This window comes from Dermochelys coriacea, chromosome 2, assembly GCF_009764565.3.
Source record: "Dermochelys coriacea isolate rDerCor1 chromosome 2, rDerCor1.pri.v4, whole genome shotgun sequence".
Classification (NCBI taxonomy): Eukaryota; Metazoa; Chordata; order Testudines; family Dermochelyidae; genus Dermochelys; species Dermochelys coriacea.
The window spans coordinates 272,224,761-272,246,156 of NC_050069.1; the positions used below are offsets into that span (position 1 = coordinate 272,224,761).

At 53.1% G+C, this 21,396-nt stretch overlaps 1 long non-coding RNA gene across 1 annotated transcript; it reads right to left on the bottom strand.

Annotated features, from left to right (window-relative positions):
• Window positions 1-3,326: 3,326 nt before the first annotated feature.
• Window positions 3,327-13,265, bottom strand: LOC122458558. The gene is made up of 3 exons (XR_006278603.1): window positions 13,184-13,265; window positions 11,780-11,782; window positions 3,327-3,408 (listed from the first exon to the last, which is right to left on the bottom strand). It is a non-coding gene; the product is annotated as an uncharacterized LOC122458558 (long non-coding RNA).
• Window positions 13,266-21,396: the final 8,131 nt, after the last annotated feature.

Here is a 21,396-nt window from a genome sequence, read left to right on the forward strand (position 1 = left end):
CTGGAAGGGCTGGGTGCTGCCTTCAGCAGCCAGTGAGGGGACCCTGGGTAATGGGATGGGAGTTGCCCTGGAATTGGGGGAGCAAGGCACAACTGGGCAGGAGGGGAATAGGAGCTAAACCAGGAGCAAATGTGGGAGCTGCTAGTGAGCCTTAAGCCTGCCAAGGTCTCTAAGTGGCAGGCAGGGGGCCCACAGGGTCACTTCGGGATGTGGGGGTCGCACAGCTGGGCCTTAATTTGCCTAGGGAGGGTAGGAAACGCTGGCCCCAGAGCGACAAAGCAGATGTGTTGGGCTGAGCCGGGAGGAACTGCTCCATCACCCACTGCGCTGCTAGCCCGAATGTAACTTGTCGGCTACTGCAGCTGGGCAGTCAGTGCTGGAGATCGGAGCACGGGACCTCTCGCTGCCCAGCTGCTGGCTGAACCAGCCATGGGCCTGGCCATTGCAGAGCTCTCTGGCACGGCAGTGCCCAACCAGCACTGTTCCTGCAGTGCCCAGGTGCCCATGGCACCTCTCCAATCTGGGATCCCACGGTATGTATGATCCCCACAGATCTGGGGCACAGTGCCAGCGCCGCTCCAGGAGGGCCACACATGCCTAGCCTGTTGGTTCTCAGCACAATTCCCAGCTTGGGCCCCAGGGCCTGGCTCACGGCCCCCTGAAGCAGCCAGTGCCCTCACAGCCTCATGTCCAGGGCTTGGTCTGAGTGGCTGCCCCACATGCCAGCGGGTCACAGGCTGCCCTGCCGCAGGGCCTGGGGGCCGCACTTGGCTGTCAGGATGAGGCAGAAAACAACTGCGCCAGAGCATGCCCCCAGCCTGGGCTACCCTCCATGTGCCCCAGTGCTGGGGCAGAGCACAGGGCACGCCCTGGCATGCAGGGGCACGAGCCTGCCTCAGGCCTGGGCTCCCAGCTGCGGCTGCCTGGCCACACGGACAGGCTGGGCAATGGCCAGCAGGGACAAAGGAGGGGAGGCGGCCCCTGGGGAAGGGCAGGCACCCCCTGCCCATACCAAGTACCACGCCTTGGGGGCATTGGAACAGGGCAGCACCCACACCCAGGTCAGGACTCTCCTGCCTCCCGACGGCTAGCCCTCATCCTGCCCCATCTCTCCCCCCACTCTTACCCCTGCCCCAGTCCCTCCCCTCCTGCCTCCTCCCCTCTGCATCCCTCCATCTTATTCCTAGCCCTGCCTGTCCCTTCCTGTCCCACTTCGGCCCCACTCTATCCTAACCCTGCCCTTCCCTTCCTCTCCCCTCCTGCCCCACTCCATCTTAGTCCTACCCCTCCCTTCCTCCCGCTCCTGCCCTGTCCCTTCTTGCCCCACCCCTCCCTTCCCCTCCCCTCCTGCCCCACTCCATCCTAGCCCTGCCCCTCCCTCCCCCACTCCATCCTAGCCCTGCCCCTGCCCCACCTCTCCCTCCCCCACTCTTACTACTGCCCCCACCCATTCCTCCCCCAACTCCTGTCCCTGCTCCCCTCCCCTCCACTCCTCTCCTGCTGCCCCACTTCAAGCCGCCTCCTCAGCCCTTCGTGTCCCCCCACCCCAGCCTGGACCCCCACATGGCCCATGCTCTGCCCCAAGCCCCAGGCCGGCGCTGCACCAGGTTCGGCGAAGTTCTTGGCGGCTGCATTAGTGCGAATGGCAGCGGAGGGACGGCGTCTCCTCTGGGGACCCATTAATCATCCCCCTCCGACAAGCTGCCTTGATTACAAGTGGCAAGAAATTCATTAGGGCTGCGGCTCTGACAACTTTTATCTGCGCGGCTGGATCTGACTCATTAGGCAGCCAAATTAAAGCCATGATGGGCGCTGATGAAATTCCCTGCTTGTTTATCTTGTGCGATCTGATACATCTGCCCATACATCATCCCTGGCCCAGCCCCATGCTCGCCCGGCCCGGCCTGGCCCAGCCCTGGGCCCATACATCATCCCGGCCCAGCCCGAGGCCCATACATCGTCCCTGGCCTGGCCCCATACCTAGCTCTACCGGCCCCAACCCTATACTCTTCTGGCCATAGCCCCAGCCCACCAGCCACATACCCTCCCTTCCCATCTCACCTCAGCCCCCTCCCTGCCCCATACCCCTCGACCCCCTGCAGCCCAGCCCAGCACCCCCAGAGCCTCTGTGCCCATCCATACCAACCAGCCCTGAGACCTCCCTTCCCATCTGTCCTCAGCCCTCAGCGCCTGGCGGTAGGGCCCAGGAGAGCCCAGAGCCCATGTGGGACGATAAAACAAGCCATGGGTGGGACAGGCAAGCCTGGGGCATGACTGTGCCACAGGAGAGGCCTGGGGGTGCCCAGAGCCTGTGCTATGGGAGGGTGACTGTGACCCTTAGTTTGTGGGAATTTCCTGCGAGACAGAGACCATCCCTGCCCCACAGAGCAAACAAAGACAAACATCTGGGGTGAGGGGGGGTGTCCAGTGTCCTGCTGCAAGGCCTGGGGGACCTAAGAATGGGCATATTGAATGTGCTGGAGTGGGGGTTTGCCTGTAATGTTTTGTATGAATACTGTGATGTGCCTCAGTTTCCCCTGCATGGTTAACTCAGTGTGGGAGGAGGAGGGTGAGGTTGTTTGCTCTTTGCAGCGCCCCAGAGATCCAGGTGTGATGAACACCTGGCTGCCTGGAGTCTGGGCCCCAGGCTGATGGACCGTCCCCAAAAACAAGGGCCACTCCAGTTGCCCAGACGTTTGGCACCCATGGCCCAGCCCCTCCGCAGGAGGCCAGCCAGGTGTGACCAGTGGGAGGACAAAGGGCTGATGAGGAGACCAGGTGATCATGTTTGCTGGGAAAAAGGACAAAGGGCTGAGGAGGGACCGGGGGTGGGGGGTGTTGTTAAGTGCTGGAACCAGAAGTGCCTGGCCTGGGCTTAGGGAGGGGTCTGGGCGCGCTGGGCTCTCGACTGACCCAGCTGGACTTTGCTGTAACTTTCTGTTCTCTTTTCAGAGTAGCAGCCGTGTTAGTCTGTATTCGCAAAAAGAAAAGGAGTACTTGTGGCACCTTAGAGACTAACAAATTTGTTTGAGCATAAGCTTTCGTGAGCTACAACCTGATGAAGTGAGCTGTAGCTCACGAAAGCTTATGCTCAAATAAATTTGTTAGTCTCTAAGGTGCCACAAGTCCTCCTTTTCTTTTTTCTGTTCTCTGTGGTAACTACAGCCTGTCTGCGCTGTGTCCAGACCCCCACTGACCCCCGGCTCTCACACACTGGCCGAGTGTCACTGCAGTCATAGAATCATAGAATATTAGGGTTGGAAGGGATCTCAGGAGCTCATCTAGTCCAACCCCCTGCTCAAAGCAGGACCAATCCCCAACTAAATCATCTCAGCCGGGGCTTTGTCAAGCCTGACCTTAAAAACCTCAAAGGAAGGAGATTCCACCATCTCCCTAGGTAACCCATTCCTGTGCTTCACCACCCTCCTAGTGAAAAAGTTTTTCCTAACATCCAACCTAAACCTCCCACACTGCAACTTGAGACCATTACTCCTTGTTCTGTCATCTGAGAACAGTCTAGATCCATCCTCTTTGGAACCCCCCTTCAGGTAGTTGAAAGCAGCTATCAAATCCCCCCTCATTCTTCTCTTCCGCAGACTAAACAATCCCAGTTCCCTCAGCCTCTCCTCATAAGTCATGTGTTCCGGTCCGCTAATCATTTTTGTTGCCCTCCGCTGGACGTTTTCCAATTTTTCCACATCCTTCTTGTAGTGTGGGGCCCAAAACTGGACACAGTACTCCAGATGGGACCTCACTACTGCTGAACAGAGGGGAACAATCATGTCCCTCGATCTGCTGGCAATGCTCCTACTTATACAGCCCAAAATGCTGTTTGCCTTCTTGGCAACAAGGGCACACTGCTGACTCATATCCAGCTTCTCGTCCACTATAACCCCTAGGTCCTTTTCTGCAGAACTTCCAGTCAGGCCCTGGGGGTGCAGGACTCCCTCTGGGGGTACAGCCTCCCACAGGTGTCTTGCTCCAGGACTCCCTGAGGGGACTTCATGATGTGAAGCAGGCAGGCTGAAGGCTCTGAGGGTGGGTCCCAGGAGGTGTTGAGGCCGAGGGACTGACCCCAGTGAGAGTGTGACCCTAAGGGGGGGTGGGGCTGAAACACTGAAGGGGACCTCCCGGGGACTGCTCCAGAGCACTGGACCTGTGGCTCTGGGTCAGACCAATGGTCCATCTAGCCCAGGGCCCTGTATCTGGCAGTGGCTGGCACCAAATGTGTCAAAGGGACTGAACAGAACAGGACAATTAGTGACTCATCTGTCCCTGTCATCCAGTCCCAGCTTCTGGCAGTCAGAGGTTTAGGGACACCCAGCCCAGACCATGGGGGTCACATCCCTGCCCATCTTGGCTAATAACCATTGATGGACCTGTCCTCCAGGCACTGATCTAGTTCTACTTTGAACCAAGTTATACTTTGGCCTTCACAGCGTCCCCTTCCAACAAGTTCCACAAGTTGACTTTGCGTTGGGTGAAAAAACTTTTTTGTGGTTGTTTTAAATGTGCTGCCTATTAATTTCATTGGGTGACCCCTGATTCTTGTGCAGGGGTAAATAACACTTCATTAGTCACTTTCGCCACACCATGATTTTACAGGCCTCTCTCAGATCCCCCCTTCTTCGTCTCTTTTCTACTATGAAAAGTCCAAGTCTTATTCATCTCTCCCCGTACAGCAGCCATTCCAGACCCCTCATCACTTTTGTTGCCCTTTTCTGAACCTTTTTCCAATTCCAATAGATCTTATTTGAGATGGGGTGACCACATCCACACGCAGTATTCAAGGTGTGGGTGTACCAGGGATTTATCTAGAGGCAATATGATATTTTCAGTCTCATTATCTATCCCTGCCCTAATGATTCCTAAAAAGAAAAGGAGTACTTGTGGCACCTTAGAGACTAACAAATTTATTAGAGCATAAGCTTTTGTGAGCTACAGCTCACTTCATCGGATGCATTTCCATGAAGTTGACAGATTTCCACTCTATACGGCTAAATTCAGTGCCTTGCATAATCACAGGTTTCAGAGTAGCAGCCGTGTTAGTCTGTATTCGCAAAAAGAAAAGGAGTACTTGTGGCACCTTAGAGACTAACAAATTTATTAGAGCATAAGCTTTTGTGAGCTACAGCTCAATTCATCGGATGCATTGCAGAAATGCATCCGATGAAGTGAGCTGTAGCTCACGAAAGCTTATGCTCTAATAAATTTGTTAGTCTCTAAGGTGCCACAAGTACTCCTTTTCTTTTTGCAAATACAGACTAACACGGCTGCTACTCTGAAAACTAATGATTCCTGACGTTCTGTTCGCTGTTTTCACTGCTGCTGCACATTGAGCAGATGTTTTTAGAGAACTATCCACAATAGGCCCAGACTAGTGTCTCATTGTCAGTGACTGTGGGCGTGGCACACTCTGATGCCGGATGTCATGTCCCCCTCCAGTGTTGGTACACACCAGGGATAACAGCCTGCTACTGCTACCATCCCACAGAATTAGTCCTTGAGCTGGTGCCGAGGGCTGTTCCATTCGCACAGGTGTTCACTGCCATTCTGGGGGCTTAGGGGCTTTCCTTAACTAGCTCCTGTTGATCTGGCAGGGCTGATCCTCGGGCGCTCCTGGTATGTGTGCCCAGTGCTGATGGCATGGCATTCCCTTGGCAGGAGATCTGCTCCCTTGCAATGGAGACGGTCTGCCTGCTGGCCCTGTCGCAGGGTGAGGTATGCTTCTGTAGCCTCCCTAAGGGTGGCTGACTTTGGCTGGTTGACACAGCGGTTCTCCCAAGTTAGCAGAATCATAGAAGATTAGGGTTGGAAGAGACCTCAGGTGGTCATCTAGTCCAATCCCCTGCTCAAAGCAGGACCAACCCCAACTAAATCATCCCAGCCAGGGCTTTGTCAAGCTGGGCCTTAAAAACCTCCAGGGATGGAGAGTCCACCACTTCCCTAGTGAACACATTCCAGTGCTTCACCACCCTCCTAGTGAAATAGTGTTTCCTAATATCCAACCTAAACCTCCCTCACTGCAACTTGAGACCATTGCTCCTTGTTCTGTCATCCGCCACCACTGAGAACAGCCGAGCGCCATCCTCTTTGGAACTCCCCTTCAGGTAGTTGAAGGCTGCTATCAAATCGCCCCTCATTCTTCTCTTCTGCAGACTAAACAATCCCAGTTCCCTCAGCCTCTCCTCATACATCATGTGCCCCGGCCCCCTAATCATTTTCATTGCCCTTTGCGGGACTCTCCAATTTGTCCACATCCCTTCTGTAGTGGTGGGGGGGGGGCCAAAACTGGACACAGTACTCCAGATGTGGCTTCACCAGTGCCAAATAGAGGGGAATAATCATTTCCGTTGATCTGCTGGCAATGATCCTACTAATACAGCCCAATATGCCATTAGCCTTCTTGGCAAGAAGGGCACACTGTTGATTCATATCCAGTTTCTCATCCACAGTAATCCCCACGTCCTTTTCTGCAGAACTGCTGCTTAGCCAGTCGGTCCCTAGTCTGTAGCAGTACATGGGATTCTTCCTTCTTAAGTGCAGGAGTCTGCACTTGTCCTTGTTGAACCTCATCAGATTTCTTTTGGCCCAATCCTCCAATTTGTCTAGGTCAGTCTGGACCCTACCTTTAGGAAAGTGTTTGATACGGTCTCTGTAACGATGTTGCCTTTTGTGGGACATGACTGAGAGTATCAATTCAGGATAAATTGCTTAGAGCAGGGCAGTCACAGCCCCAGGCTGGGTGTTCTTTATTACTAAGGCACCAAACCAGCCAGAGAGGACTTCAGTTTTACCCCACTGCATTCTAAACTATGGGGTTAACCCCCCCAGCCCCAGCTCAGCCAGCTGGGTTGGGGGCGCTGGCTCTCTCTGGAGGCAGCCAGCGTGAGAACTGCTGGGAGGTCCAGGCAGAGGGGGCTGGACTCTGCGGGAGAGACCGTGCTGGGGAGACTCGGGGCTGGAAGGGCAGCCAGTGTCGCTCTGCCAGGAGTAACCAGGCTGGCAGATGCCAGGGTGAGGGCACTGTGCTGTGAGCAGGCTGCTGGTGCTAGGGCGCTGAGCCACAGCTGCACAGTGTGGACACACCCAGGGTACAGGGCAGGGGTGACAATCCTTCACTGGGCTGGGTGAGCCCCAGAGCGTCACTCGTCACTGGAGGAGCTTGAGAACATGAGCTCCAGCATGTCACTGTCGCTAAGAGAGCAATACGACTCTTGGACGTAGAAGCAGGGACTAGTAAGTAGGACCAGGGAGGCAATGTTACGTCTGTCTATGCCATTAGTGAAACTGGGCCTGGATACTGTGTCCCATTCTGGGAAGGCGCTTCAAACACAACATGGAAGCATTGGAAAGGTGGAGTGAGGCGGAGTTAGCCTCCCGCTAACCCACTACAAAAGGCTCAGGAAGGTACTACAAGGGGACTGGAAGGCTGGAAAACCTGTCTTAAGGTGAGAGGCTAAAGAAGTGCAAGCTCTTTAGTGTAGCCGAGAGAAGGGTAAGAAGTGACTTGGTCACAGGAAAGGTACCTGCGTGGGAAGGAGGTTTCGGGTAGTAGCTAGAGGAAAAGGCAGACTGTCATCCCGTGGGTGCAAGCTGAAGCTAGACAAATTCAGAGTGGAAAGAGGCACAGATCTGTAATAATGAGCCTTCAGGCCAACTGCACTAAGGCTGGAGTTGGTTCTGTGCCTCGGAATCTCTCCAGCAGAGCTGAGCCCCTCTGGCCTGCTCTCTCAGACCCGTTCCAGTGCAAGCAGAGGTGATGCGCTGAGTGCAGGAATCGCTGGTGAGGGGCCCTCACTTGGGCTGTGCAGGAGGTCGGATTGGACAGTCGTTATGGGTCCTTCTGGCGCTAAACGATATGAGTCTGTGACATCATCATGTTATCGTAGCCACAGCCATGCTTGGCTGACACAATCTCATTAGCATAGCCATGCCCACATTCCCTGCCCCAGTTGTTGCTGTTCCCCTACCACAGCATTTAGCCCCTTACGCAGCCTTGGTTGGACAATGTGTTTCAAAGGGCTGCTCGGCACCCCCTCGGCGTGCTGCTGTTACTGCCTCAGGCAGGAACATGGCCCAGCTGTACTGTGCATATCTCCATACAGCAGTGCAGACAGCTCCCACCAGGCCAGGCAGTGCTGTGGCTGCAGGAGCAGTTTGTGACGCAGCAGGGAGTGGGGTGGATTGACCCGGGAATGTCGTCTCGTTTTACTGGAAAAAGAAAAGGAGTACTTGTGGCACCCTAGAGACTAACAAATTTATTTGAGCATGAGCTTTCGTGAGCTACAGCTCACATCATCGGGTGCATCGATGCTCAAATAAATTTGTTAGTCTCTAAGGTGCCACAAGTACTCCTTTTCTTTTTACGAATACAGACTAACACAGCTGCTACTCTGAAACCTCGTTTTATTGGGACTGTCTGCACTGGGGATGGGAGAGCAGGGGATGAGCCTGTCACCTGAGCCAGGAAGGGGGTGGGGCCAGGTGACACCTTGGCCCAGGAAACTGGACAAAGGCTGGAAGACAGAGCCTGCTGGAGGGGTTTTGTTTTCAGTTTGGGAGCTGGGTGGTGGAACACAGGGAACCCCAAGGCTGGGGTCTAAGCTCCCTGCCCCACAGAAGGACTTGACTGAGAGGTCCTGGTTGTACCTACAAGCTCTGTTTTAGACTGTGTTCCTATTGTCCAATAAACCTTCCATTTTACTGGCTGGCTGAGAGTCATGGAGAATCCCAGGAAGAGGGGTGCAGGGCCCTGACCCCCCCCAAACACACACCGTGGCAGTTTCTGGTTTCTGTAGCTGTCATTTCAGGCACCCTATGGGAAGTGCTATGGTGTGGGCCTGTGGTCCGGGGTGTCAGTAGCCTTGGTAGAGGCCTTCGGCTTTACTGATATAATCCAATGGTCTACACAAGTTCTATCTCTTCAATCTTCTCTCGATTGATGAACTAGAGAAAAGGACCTCTTGAGCAGATCTTATTTGCATAGACACACCTACTTTGCCAAGATTAATATTGGTCATTTTGGGATAAAATTCTCATAAAATTCCTGGGTGCAGAGGCAATGAAATGTTGTTATCCTTATTGTGTGACTAGGAGGCATCAGAACTGTATTTAATATACCCTGACTGGGGCGGGGGGGGTCATCATAGTGTTAACCTCACTCACTAAGCATGGCGTGAGGGAATATTGGGCTAGGTGGTAACAAGACTGTTTTAGGTGGCTTAGCTGGCCTTTGGCTCCTCTAGTGTTTAAGAAGCACCACTGAATAGTCCTGGGGTCTTTAGGGTGACTGTGGACCTCCTTATCGCTGACCTGTCTGTTCAGGGTTGGGGTTTCTGGTGTGTGGATATAGTTGCCATGAGAGACAGTGCAGAGTAGGCAGGGGCAACAAGAGAGCAGAAATCACCAAAAACACCTCAGCCCATGGCACCGCAGTTAATAGGGGCCTAGTGGCAAGAGATGTGGTAACACAAGCACGCTCTGCTCAGCGAGTGGGGGAAACGGCTGGGCGAGGTGTTGTGGTGCTGTGGGATTGGACTGGGGACACAGCATGGCGAGAGGCTGAGAAGCGGAGGCTGTGCGACATGGCAGCACTGGCTCCACTACCTGCCTCTCACAGGGCTGCGACTGATCCCGCCTGACTGCACCCTGGCTCTGGGACGTTACTGACCTCAGACAGCAGAGTAGGATGCAGGGGAGGGAGTGGGGAGGGATGTGTTAAATGGGGGAGTGGTGCCTAGTGGCATCCAGTGGGAGCTGCTTAGTTCCCCAGATTTCGGGGGGTGGGGGGGCTCAAGCTGGTTTTGTTTTGTAATTTGAAGATGACACCCACCCCCCATACTGACCCTGACCCTTGTTGCTGCTGATCCTGCTTGGCAGAAGGGTGACATTCCCTTCGCTGGGCAGGAGCCTGCACTCCCAGCCCACTCTGTTTGTCAAGGTTCGCACAGCTGCACCTGGAGCCGTCTTCACTCACCCCCAAAGCTGCAGGCTTTGTCCCATCAATTTCTTCAGCCAAATGCAATGGAGAGTGATGAAGGGAAAGCCAAAGCCACTGCCCTTGGCCGCAGGGGTGCTGTCATTTCAGGCTGTATTGCTGGCCCCATCTGGAGCAGCCAGGGATCATGTTCCCCCAAAGGGGGGTATGGCAGGCAGACGCTGGATTGGAGCAAGGTCAGACCCCCAGGAAAGGTGTCCTCCTTTTGCCCAGAGCCAGAGCCAGCGATGATGGCGATCCAGGTGCCTTGGCACATTGTGGCCCAGATTTGCAGGGTCTGTGCTGTATCCTGGCCTTTAGAGGGTCTCCTTGGGGTATCCCTTTAGTGTGTCATACCCCCACAAAGGTCACACTGTTCCACAAGGATGGGCTACACAGCCTCACCACCTCAGAGCTTGAGCTGACAGGTTCCAGCATTTCTGTCTCTATCTTTTTGCGCTCTGCTCAGACTCCAGCAGTGGTAGGAGGCTGCTCAGACTCTTTGCCACTTCAGGGCTGCTAACCCTCCTTCCATTCTTCTTGGGTTGTAGGAAGGGGGTAAACAGCAGCTACAAAAGTTAGAGTATTTTCAAATGAGCAGGTCTGGCTAACTTGCATCCAAGAGTTTTAAAAGAGCTGGCAGATGGAGAATGCACCACGACCCTTCTAACCATTCGTTACCCTCACTGTGTAAAAGTATGCCTTATTTCCTGCCTGAATCTGCCTAGCTTCAACTTCCAACCAATGACTATGTTAGACCTTTGTCTGCTACACTGAAGAGCCTGTTATTCAATAGTTTGTCCTCATGTAGGTACTGATCCAGTCACCCATAATCTTCTCTCTGTTAAGCTAATTAAAAAGAAAAGAAGTACTTGTGGCACCTTAGAGACGAACAAATTTATTAGAGCATAAGCTTTCAGACAGAGCTCCCTGAGTCTAAGGCACGTATGCCAATCCTTTAACTGTTCTCGAGGCTGTCCTCTGAACTGTCTTCAATTTTTCAATAGCCCCCTTGAATTGTGGGCCCCAGAGCTGGGCACAGGATTCCACCAGCAGTCGCACCAGTGCCAAGTACACAGGTAAAAACTCTCTCTGCTCCTGCTTCCCACACCTCTGTTTAAACATCCCAGGGTCGCACAAGCCCTCTGGGCTGAAGCATTGCATGGGGAGTTCATGTTCTTCTGATTATCCACCCCCTGTCCCCACCAAAGCTTTTCCAGAGTCACTGCCTCCCAGGATATATCCCCCCGCCCTACCCCGTAAGGGTGGCCCATGTGCTTCATTCCTAGCTGTAGACATTTACATTTAACTGCATTCAAATGCATTTTGTTTGCTTGTGCTCAGTTTACCAAGCTGTGAGACTGGCGGGCCAGGTGCCAGCTCATGCCAACAGCCTCATGTCTCCACTGACAAACACACAGTTGGAACCTCTGTGGCTCACCTGTGTGTAGTACTGTGGCAACAGGGGCTGGACTCGTAAGAATGGGTTTAGTGTTCAGACTATGGAATGCTTGTAAACTGCTGCCTGCATTAATCTCACATAATAGCCATCCCCCTTGTTATAATGCCACATTTGCCGGTTTGCACAGTGAGCCTCTGTGACTGTGTCACTCATGAGACAGGAAAAGCCATTAACTGGTGTGACGTACTAATCTCCAACAGATGGTGTCTGTCCTGCCTGGCAAAGGAGACCCAGTGACACCAGACGGCCAAGAGAGGAACATTAAAGAGCACAAAAGACTTAGTTTACTCTACCCAACACTGCCCTGAAGATAAATCTTGCAAGTGAATTCCTTCCACCAGCTGAGTTTGCAGCGCAGAGAAGAAGGGGGAAGGGAATAACAAGGAGGAACTGGATCTCATTGCTGCTTGGACTCTAGGGGCAAAGTATCTAGGCATAAGCAAGGGATCCCCAGCAGCTTAGTCTGGCCTACCCCTAAATCATAGAGTCACAGAATATTAGGGTTGGAAGAGACCTCAGGCGGTCATCTAGTCCAACCCCCTGCTCAAAACAGGACCAACCCCAACTAAATCATCCCAGCCAGGGCTTTGTCAAGCCGGGCCTTAAAAACCTCTAAGGCTGGAGAAAGAAAAGGAGTACTTGTGGCACCTTAGAGACTAACAAATTTATTTGAGCATAAGCTTTCGTGAGCTACAGCTCACTTCATCGGATGCATTCAGTGGAAAATACAGTGAGGAGATTTATATACACACACACACAGAACATGAAACAATGGATTTTTATCATACACACTGTAAGGAGAGTGATCACTTAAGAAGAGCTTAAGCAGGAAGGGGGGAGGAGGAAAACCTTTTGTGGTGATAATCAAAACCTTTTGTGGTGGGCCATTTCCAGCAGTTAACAAGAACGTCTGAGGAACAGTGGGGCGGGGGAGGAGAGAAATAACATGGGGAAATAGTTTTACTTTGTGTAATGACCCATCCACTCCCAGTCTCTATTCAAGCCTAAGTTAATTGTATCCAGTTTGCAAATTAATTCCAATTCAGCAGTCTCTCCTTGGAGTCTGTTTTGAAGTTTTTTTGTGGAAGGATAGCCACTCTTAGGTCTGTAATCGAGTGACCAGAGAGATTGAAGTGTTCTCCAACTGGTTTTTGAATGTTATAATTCTTGACGTCTGATTTGTGTCCATTTATTCTTTTACGTAGAGACTGTCCAGTTTGACCAATGTACATGGCAGAGGGGCATTGCTGGCACATGATGGCATATATCACATTGGTAGATGCGCAGGTGAACGAGCCTCTGATATTGTGGCTGATGTGATTAGGCCCTATGATGGTGTCCCCTGAATAGATATGTGGACAGAGTTGGCAACGGGCTTTGTTACAAGGATAGGTTCCTGAGTTAGTGGTTCTGTTGTGTGGTCTGTGGTTGCTGGTGAGTATTTGCTTCAGGTTGGGGGGCTGTCTGTAAGCAAGGACTGGCCTGTCTCCCAAGATCTGTGAGAGTGATGGGTCGTCCTTCAGGATAGGTTGTAGATCCTTGATGATGCGTTGGAGAGGTTTTAGTTGGGGGCTGAAGGTGATGGCTAGTGCCGTTCTGTTATTATCTTTGTTGGGCCTGTCCTGTAGTAGGTGACTTCTGGGTACTCTTCTGGCTCTGTCAATCTGTTTCTTCACTTCAGCAGGTGGTATTGTAGTTGTAAGGATGGAGCTTCCACCGTCTCCCTAGATAACCCGTTCCACTGCTTCACTACCCTCCCAGTGAAACAGGGTTTCCTAATATCCAACCTAGACTCCCCCACTGCAACTTGAGACCATTCTTCTTGTTCTGCTCTAAAGGACAAATAGAGTTTGTTTATGATCAGAGCTTGAGGCACGGAGTTGCTGGGCGATGCTCTGGAACTACTCCATATGAAGCCAATCAGGACTCTGGAGAGCCTCCTGTCTTTGAGCAGACTGTCTCCAGGGCAAGAAGCTTACACCACTTCGATCTTCCTGGGTCTGACTTCAGAGTATTCAGCAACCCTGTCCACACCGTGCGCTTCCCACAGCGAGTCCGCGCAGGCGGAGCTCCTGGGGAAGCCAGAGGGCCCTGCACCCCAACTCCGCAGTCAGACGTGACTCTCAGCCAGTGTAAAACGGAAGTTTTATTTGTTGACAGGAACACAGCGTAGAACAGAGCTTGCTATTACAGACTTCAGTGACTTTCAGCCAAGTCCATCTTGGGAATCCTGGGCCAGACACCCTGGATTCCCCCTCTTCCAGTCCCCCCACACAGACTGCCAGCCTCCAGCCACCTGACTTCCGACATCCCCTTCCCCCGCCCCCCACCGCACCATATACCTTCTCCTTGTCCTGCTTCCTGGGCCAAAGGTGTCACCTGGTCGCATCCTGTCTCCTGGTTATCAGGTTACATAGGTGCAAACAGCTGGGCAGCCTCACCTGCCCTGAGGGCCTCAGCAAACTCACACCCCCAGTTCCCTTCACAGAAGTGTTGGTGCAGCACACTGGGAAACTAAGGTACACACAGTTTTAGGGCTTGGCTACATTTACGAGTTACAGCGCAATAAAGGAACCCCGGGAGCACTAGATCACGACCCGTCCACACTGGCAAGCAGGGCCGGCTCCAGGCACCAGCAAACCAAGCAGGTGCCCAGGGCGGCCAATGTAGAGGGCGGCAGGACGTCGGGCTCTGGGGCGGCAATCCACCTGCGGCGGCGGCGGGAATTCAGCGCTGCTCTGTCACAGCGCGTTTCACGCTCAGTGGCAATTCGGCAGCAGGGACGCAACTCTTCTTCAGTCACCGGCAGCAAGTCAGCGGCCGCACCATCACTCTGCCTCTGTGTTCGGAGGCGAGGGGTTTTTTTTTTGTTGTTTTTTTTTGCCACTTGGGGCAGCAAAAACATTGGCGCCAGCCCTGCTGGCAAGTCATGTAGCACGCTCTGACTCCGCAGCTACAGCGCTGCTGGTCTCCACCTCAGCGAGTGGCATAATGTTTGCTGCGCCCCCGCTGGAGTGCCGCGGTGCCAGTGTGGACAAGGTGTCGCATTACTGTGCTCTGAGCAGCCTCCAGAAACAGCCTATAAGCCCCTTAAGTCACGTGGCCACTCTTGTCATTGTTTGGAATCGGCTGTAGGAATGCGGATATACCCTTTGAAAGCTCCTTTTCTGACAGCCGGCTGCTTATCTGCTCCGAGACAAAGCAACCATTAGTGTCAAATGCTGTGCGTGTGAGAGAGAGAGACGCGGGGTGGGGGGCGGTCTGCTGCTGTCTGAACTTACAAGACAGCACACTGCCATGCTCTCAGCCCCATAAAAACCCACTCTCTCTTCCCACACGTACACACACACTACCTGTCACACTCCACCGTCTCCCCACATTTGAAAAGCATGTTGCAGTCACTTGCATGCTGAGATAGCTGCCTATAATGCACTGCTCCCAATGCCGGTGCAAGTGCCGCCAATGTGGCCATGCCAGTGCGCTTGTGGCTGTCAGTGTGGACAGACTGCAGCGCTTTCCCTACTGTGCTCTCCGAAGGCTGGTTTAACTCAAAGCGCTCTACATCTGCAAGTGTAGCCATGCCCAAGTATAGGACAGTAAGACTCACATGCAATATAACAAGATGAATAAAATGCTACTTCCTCACAGCTTGTATTACCGTTGGAAACTTAAGACTGTAACTGTGATGGAGGGGGAATTTTCTGTAATATTTTATGTGAATATTGTGTGTTCCTCAGTTTCCCCATGTACTCCATCGTTAGCTAGGTGGCAGGAAAAAGTTGTTTACTCACTACAGAGATCCAGGTATGATTGACACCCACTGTCTGGGCCTGGGCCACTCCAATTGTCTGGACATTTGGTACCTAGGGTGGCTGGCCCACCCCGCCACAGAAAGCCAGCCGGGAACTAGAACAAAGGACTGAGGTGGGGCCAAGTGGGAGGGTTGTTAAGAGTGGGCTACTGAACTCTAGAGACTCTTGGACTGGGACAGAAGAGGGGTCAGAGAGCTCTGGGCTGCCCAAGATGGACCAGGCTGTAACGGTCTGTTTGCCATGCTAACCAAGGCCTGTCCACACTGTGTTCTAGCCATCTAATAAACCTGACCACTTTTCCAGTGTTGGCCAAGCATCATGGCAGATGCTAAAGGTGTGTGTGTGTGGGGAGTGCATGGCTTCCTTTGGGGGTACAAGTCTCCTTCAGGTGCCCATCTCAGGTGGACTCACTGAAGGGAGCTCACAGCGTGACGCAGGGGTGCTGAAGCAGGCATGACGCAAGGTGTGGGCCCAGGAGGCAGTGAAGCCAAGTGGCTTGCCCTAGTGAAAGAGCGTGACCCTAAGGGTGGGGGCTGGTTCCCTGAAGGGGGCCCTCTCAGAGCAGCAGGTCTGTGGATCCATGACAGTAGTTCATGTGTGTGTGTGTTCACCTGCTTTCACTTGTAAAGAACACTCATTTTCTTTTCCAATTTAATAAAACCGTAGCTAATTTATTATAGGGTTGGCTACAAGCTTTCTCTTGGGTTTGAGAGCTAAAGTGCCACTGACCTGGGGCACATGACTGGTCTGCTGGAACTGGAAGTAACCTGAATCTTGCTGTGATGCTTGGTGGACGGGACTTGCTATCCCAAAGGCAGGCTCACCTGGGTGGTGAGACAGAGCGGAGTGCCAAAGGGGCCTGCCTGTGACTCCAGGTTAAGGCTGTGATAGTGCCAGTGGAGTTTACACTTGATAGTTAGTGAAATCTAAGTACAGCACTCAGAGCCAATTTGGAGTTTGTGTCCTGGTTCCCAGCCGTCTGCTCTGGGGTTGGTCCTCACTCTTTTGAACCACTGCAGGACAGCTTGACACAAGGGATCCGGATTATCTGGCTCAGTGACCTGTGCTCTTTATTATTTACCCCTTCCCTCACCCAAACCTCATGCCATCTTCAAACTTTGTCAGTGGTGCTTTAATGTTTTCTTCCAGGTCATTGATAAAAATGTTAACGAGTGTAGAACAAAGACCTCCCTCCCCCATAGAACCCCACACCTGCCCAGTGACAACAGTCTCAGACCGATCACTGAGCCATTTAATGTATGGTTCTAGTTTGTTAATCAAAATTTCGCACAATACCACGTCAAATGACTTACAGAAGTCTAAATTTATTACATCATCACTGTTACTGTTATCAAGCAAATTTGTAAGCTCATCAAAAAAAAGCTATCAATTTAGTTTGACAGAGTCTATTTTCCATAAACCCATGTTGATTGAGGTTAATTACATTACCCTCCTTTAAGCCTTTATTAAGCAAGTCCCGTATCAGTCACTCCATTATCTTGCCAGGGCTCAATGTCAGATTGACAGACCTATAAGTACCTGGGTCATCCCGTTTAGCCTTTTAAAATATTGGCTATGGAACTTCCCCAGTGTTCCAAGGCTTATTGAAAATCAACATTAATGGGTCAGCCAATGCCTTAGACAGCTCTTTTAAAACTCTTGGATGCAAGTCATCCAGACCTGCTCATCTAAAAATGTCTAAGGTTAGTAGCTGCTGTTTAACATCCTCCTGAGCTGTTAGTGGAATGGAGTGAGTGGCATCAATATCATATGTCATAACTACACCAGTGTTTTTTTCCCCAAATAAAAAACAGAAATATTTATTGAACACTTTTTCCTTTGCTGCATTATTATTGCCAAAGCCACCAGTTCCACCTCATACTGAACCAATACCATGGCTAGGATTCTTTTTGTTCCTAATGCACTTCAAAAACTCCTCACTGTCCTTCTCGCTGCTGGACATCGATTTTGCCTTGTGGCCTTTTGCTTTCCTTATCCATGTGCGGCTGTGCCTAGTTTCTGATTGCTAGTCATTAGTATCAATGGCCCCTTTCAGCCATTTATGGTCTATGGTTTTTTTTTACAGCTGCCCTCACTCCCCCTCTGAATCATGTCAGTTTTTAAACCCGTATGGCTGCCTTTCTTGGCCATGAGGTAATGTGTTATTAATGACTTTGGGCTGAGCCCTCCTGCATGCCCATCCTGGAGCTCCATGCAAATGTGTCCTTTGGCCTCCCTGCTGTAGGCCTCAGTCACCCTCCGTCTGTGGCTGGGTGCCCACATATACGTTTGAAAGGAACGCTGCTCAGCATGCCTCAGGCTTGCTTGCTCCACACTGTGAGTGGGCCTTTCAGCTGGTGCCATCAGGCCTCGCCAGCACACCCCTGGACTGCTGGTCTGCCACCTGCCCTGGTGGCTGGGTGATGCTGAGGAGAGGCCTGCAGGCCTGGCAAATGAGGCCATCAGCTCTACATTGAGTGAGGCCTCCCTGAGACATCCGATAGGGTAGCCAGGGATCACAGAGGGGGGGGCCACCCTGCCCATTGGCCCTGGCAGAGCCCAGGGCTGGCCCCCAGCCTCCAGGCAGACAGGGCTCTGAGGCTGGATCTGGGGTGAGGCGCAGGGGCTCCTGTGGCCTCTTTCCAGGTCAGCCCTTGCGGTAGGGGTGAGGGCAGCGGGAGGTGTGGAGGAGGTGTGCAGCATCCCTCCAGGGGCCTGAGCCAGAGCCATGCCTGTGCAGAGCGCAGCAGCTGGCATTCGTGCAGGCAACTCCGGGTGACTTGGGCAGGGCAGGCAGGGGAGAGACGCAGCCTGTAGAAGAGGCAAGGCCAATAACCACATCCCAACCTGTGTGTGTGGGGGGGAACAGCTCCCCCATGCAGTCAGTTCTCCAGCATGGTGCTAGGTAGCACCATGCTGCAATGCCAGAGCCAGGGGTTGACAGGGTTTTCCTGGGGGGGGGGATCAGTGCTGACCCCAATGCCTCACTGGGCCCAGCCCTGAGCAGTTGTTGCCAGCCCCTCTGGGATGCACAGTGCTGCAGTGGGAGGCCAGGGGTCCCAGGCCCTGAGCGTGAGAGCCTGGAGCCTTGGGAAAAGGACATCAGTCAACGCCATGCTGCAGGCATCTGGTTGTGCCCAATCCAGACGCTGGAGCTAGTGGGGAGGAGAAGCTCAGGGATGGGGGGGCGGCAGGATAGGGATTAAGAGGCTGGAGGAGCAGAGGTGTTGAGAGCTGGTGGGACTGGGCCAGGAGATCAGCTTGTGGGAGAGCACGGGGGAGGGCAGCCACATCCTGGAGGAGTGGGCTCAAGTGTGTCTGTGCAGGGGGCAGCAGGGGGTGCAGGCATGCGGTAGCTGTGATGCATTGGGGGAAGCATGAATGTGGGTACATGGGTGCTGCCAGGGGCAGGGGGAGGTGGGGGGCTGTAGGCATGCGCCAGGCTGTGATGCATCAGAGGACAAGTGAACATGGATACGTGGGTGCTGCTGCCAACTCTGATTCACCCCCACACCTTACAGTCCTTGGGTCTCGGCTCAGCTTCCTTGCTCTGGGTCAGTGGTTGCTAGATGTCAGTGTCCTATGGACGGTTTTCCGTTGGCTTCTCACCTTTTCCACTAATGTGGGTCAGCCTCAACCAGTCCTTTTTAGTGACCCATTCAGTCTGCTAGGATGCATGTACATGCACATTACTTAATCGTCCTGGAGAGCAAATATACACCTTTTCCCCTGCTGGGCAGCCATGCAATGTGTCAGGGAAACTGAGCCACACATAGGCTTAACAATAATTACTACAAAAAATTCCCACTTTGTCACAGCAGGATTGGTGAACCCAGGGGTGGGAGTGGGAACAGAAGTGCTAGCTCATGCCACAGAGGGCTGGGGCTGGGAGCACTGGGCTATAGATTTGTTCTCTCTGGCTCTGGCCCACTGACCATGTACTTATTTTATAAAGAGTGGAACAGCAGCCCCTGGAGCGATTAAGAGCCAGCATTGCCTGTCAGCCCCAGAGGCAGGGCATGTGCCTGGGAGATGGGAGACATGCATTCAGAGGCCTGCTCCCATCAGACAGAACCTGGTTTTCCCCACATGCCGGGTGGATGCGCAAAGCCCTGGCTCTAGGGAATGGCCACTGTTGGAAGACAGACACTGGGCTAGATGGACCTTTGGTCTGACCCAGTCTGGCCACGCTTATGTTCATGTTCACCCACCATTTGTGTAGGGCCTGCTCCTAGCAGCCGCAGTGTGTGTCTCAGGGAATGGCTTGTTGTGACATGCAGCAAGTGACCTGGCATGAGCTGCCAAGCGGCTCTCAGGGAGCGGTACACATGCCCGGTGAGACAGCAGCTGAGCAGGGGTTTGAGGAAGCTCCCTGGCCCCCAAATGTTGGACAGAGACGCCCCCTTGTGACTCTAGCCTCATCCTGGTTTAAAAGCCTGGGGCTCCCTCTTCCGCTGTGTCACCACGAGGGAGATTCAACAAGGCTGTGGTGGGAGACGGCTACTTAATCACCGCCAAGCACCCCAGGCGCCTGGCTCCACCCGTGCTGCTGGGAGGCAGGCCCAGCCCAGCCCCTCGCCCCACAGGGGAGCATTCGCAGAAGGGCTGTGGGGAGCACTAGCTGCTGCCTGGGGGGGGAGGGATAGCTAGGGGCAGGGCCTTGCTCCCTAACAGACTGGCTATAGCTCAGGCAGATGCAGGGGCTGGATGCTGGCATCCCTGGCGCAAGATGCTCAGCCCTGGGCTCTGTGGGGGCCAGACAGATTAGGGTGGATGGTCACTCTGGCTTGAGATCCATGAAGCTCATAGGGCTTACTTGCCGCTGAGGAAAATAAGCAACTCGCCCTTTTTCTGATCCCTCCCGGGGCACAGGGGAGCTCAGGCTACCCTGGGACGTTCGTCGAGTTACCGCTGTCATGGCAGAAGAATGATTCTGAGCATCCTGTCAGGGCTCCCGCAAAGCCTGAGGCAGCAACTCGCACCCCGTGACACCTGCATCCAGCCCCCCTTCCTGAGGCAGGGCACAGCCATAAGAATGTCCACAGTGGATCAGACCAAAGGTCCATCTAGCTCAGTATCCCGTCTCCCGACAGTGGCCAGTGTCAGGTGCCCCAGAGGGAATGAACAGACCAGGGAATCGCCCAGTGATCCATCACCTGTACCCATTCCCAGTCACCAGGGCTGCCGACAGATAGGGTGATGGAGAATCCACCCGGCCCCACCTCAGCTGACCGAATGGCGAGTTACCCTCACTTGAAAGCATGTCTGGTTTGAACTGGCTTTTGCTCCAGCCCCCAGCCCTTGGTTCTCACTCTGTCTTCAGGGAGAAGCACAGTCTGCAAGCAGAAATCCTCGTGTCCTGGCGGCGTTTGTCAACCAGGAGAGTCCCCTGCTTATAGATCTCATTAGCCTCTGGGGGTATGCTGTGGCTAACCTTAAAGGAGTCCCAATTCAGCTGTAGCAGCCGTGTTAGTCTGTATTCGTAAAAAGAAAATGAGTACTTGTGGCACCTTAGAGACTAACAAATTTATTAGAGCATAAGCTTTCGTGAGCTACAGCTCACTTCATCGGATGCATTTGGTGGAAAAAACATTTGTTTTTTTCCACCAAATGCATCCGATGAAGTGAGCTGTAGCTCACGAAAGCTTATGCTCTAATAAATTTGTTAGTCTCTAAGGTGCCACAAGTACTCCTTTTCTTTTTACCAATTCAGCTGGTTTCCACCTTGGAAGGAGTTACCTGAAAAGACTCACCCCTCCCCCCAGCAGCATGACCAGTGTCCTTGTTCCTAATTGTGACCTTAGTCAGAGATGCCCCAAGCTCAGTGGGACCTGTAGTGATCTATGCTGATGCCTAGAGCAGGTCTGTTAGCCAAATACCCACTTGTCAGGGATGGGGAGTCCACCACAGCCCTTGGGAAATTGCTCCATGGTTAATTCCCCTGCCTGGGGAAAGGCGACACCTTATTTCCAGGTACCTTGCACCGAGGTGTATTAAAGCCCATTGTGTTTCCATGAGCAATCCCGACTCCACTGTGTAATTGACCTACCCCATCGTCGCTCACCCTGGCTGGCTTTGTGGCACCTGCAATAATTGTTTATGTTCTTGACTAGATCATTAGTAAGATTTGAAATAGCATTAGA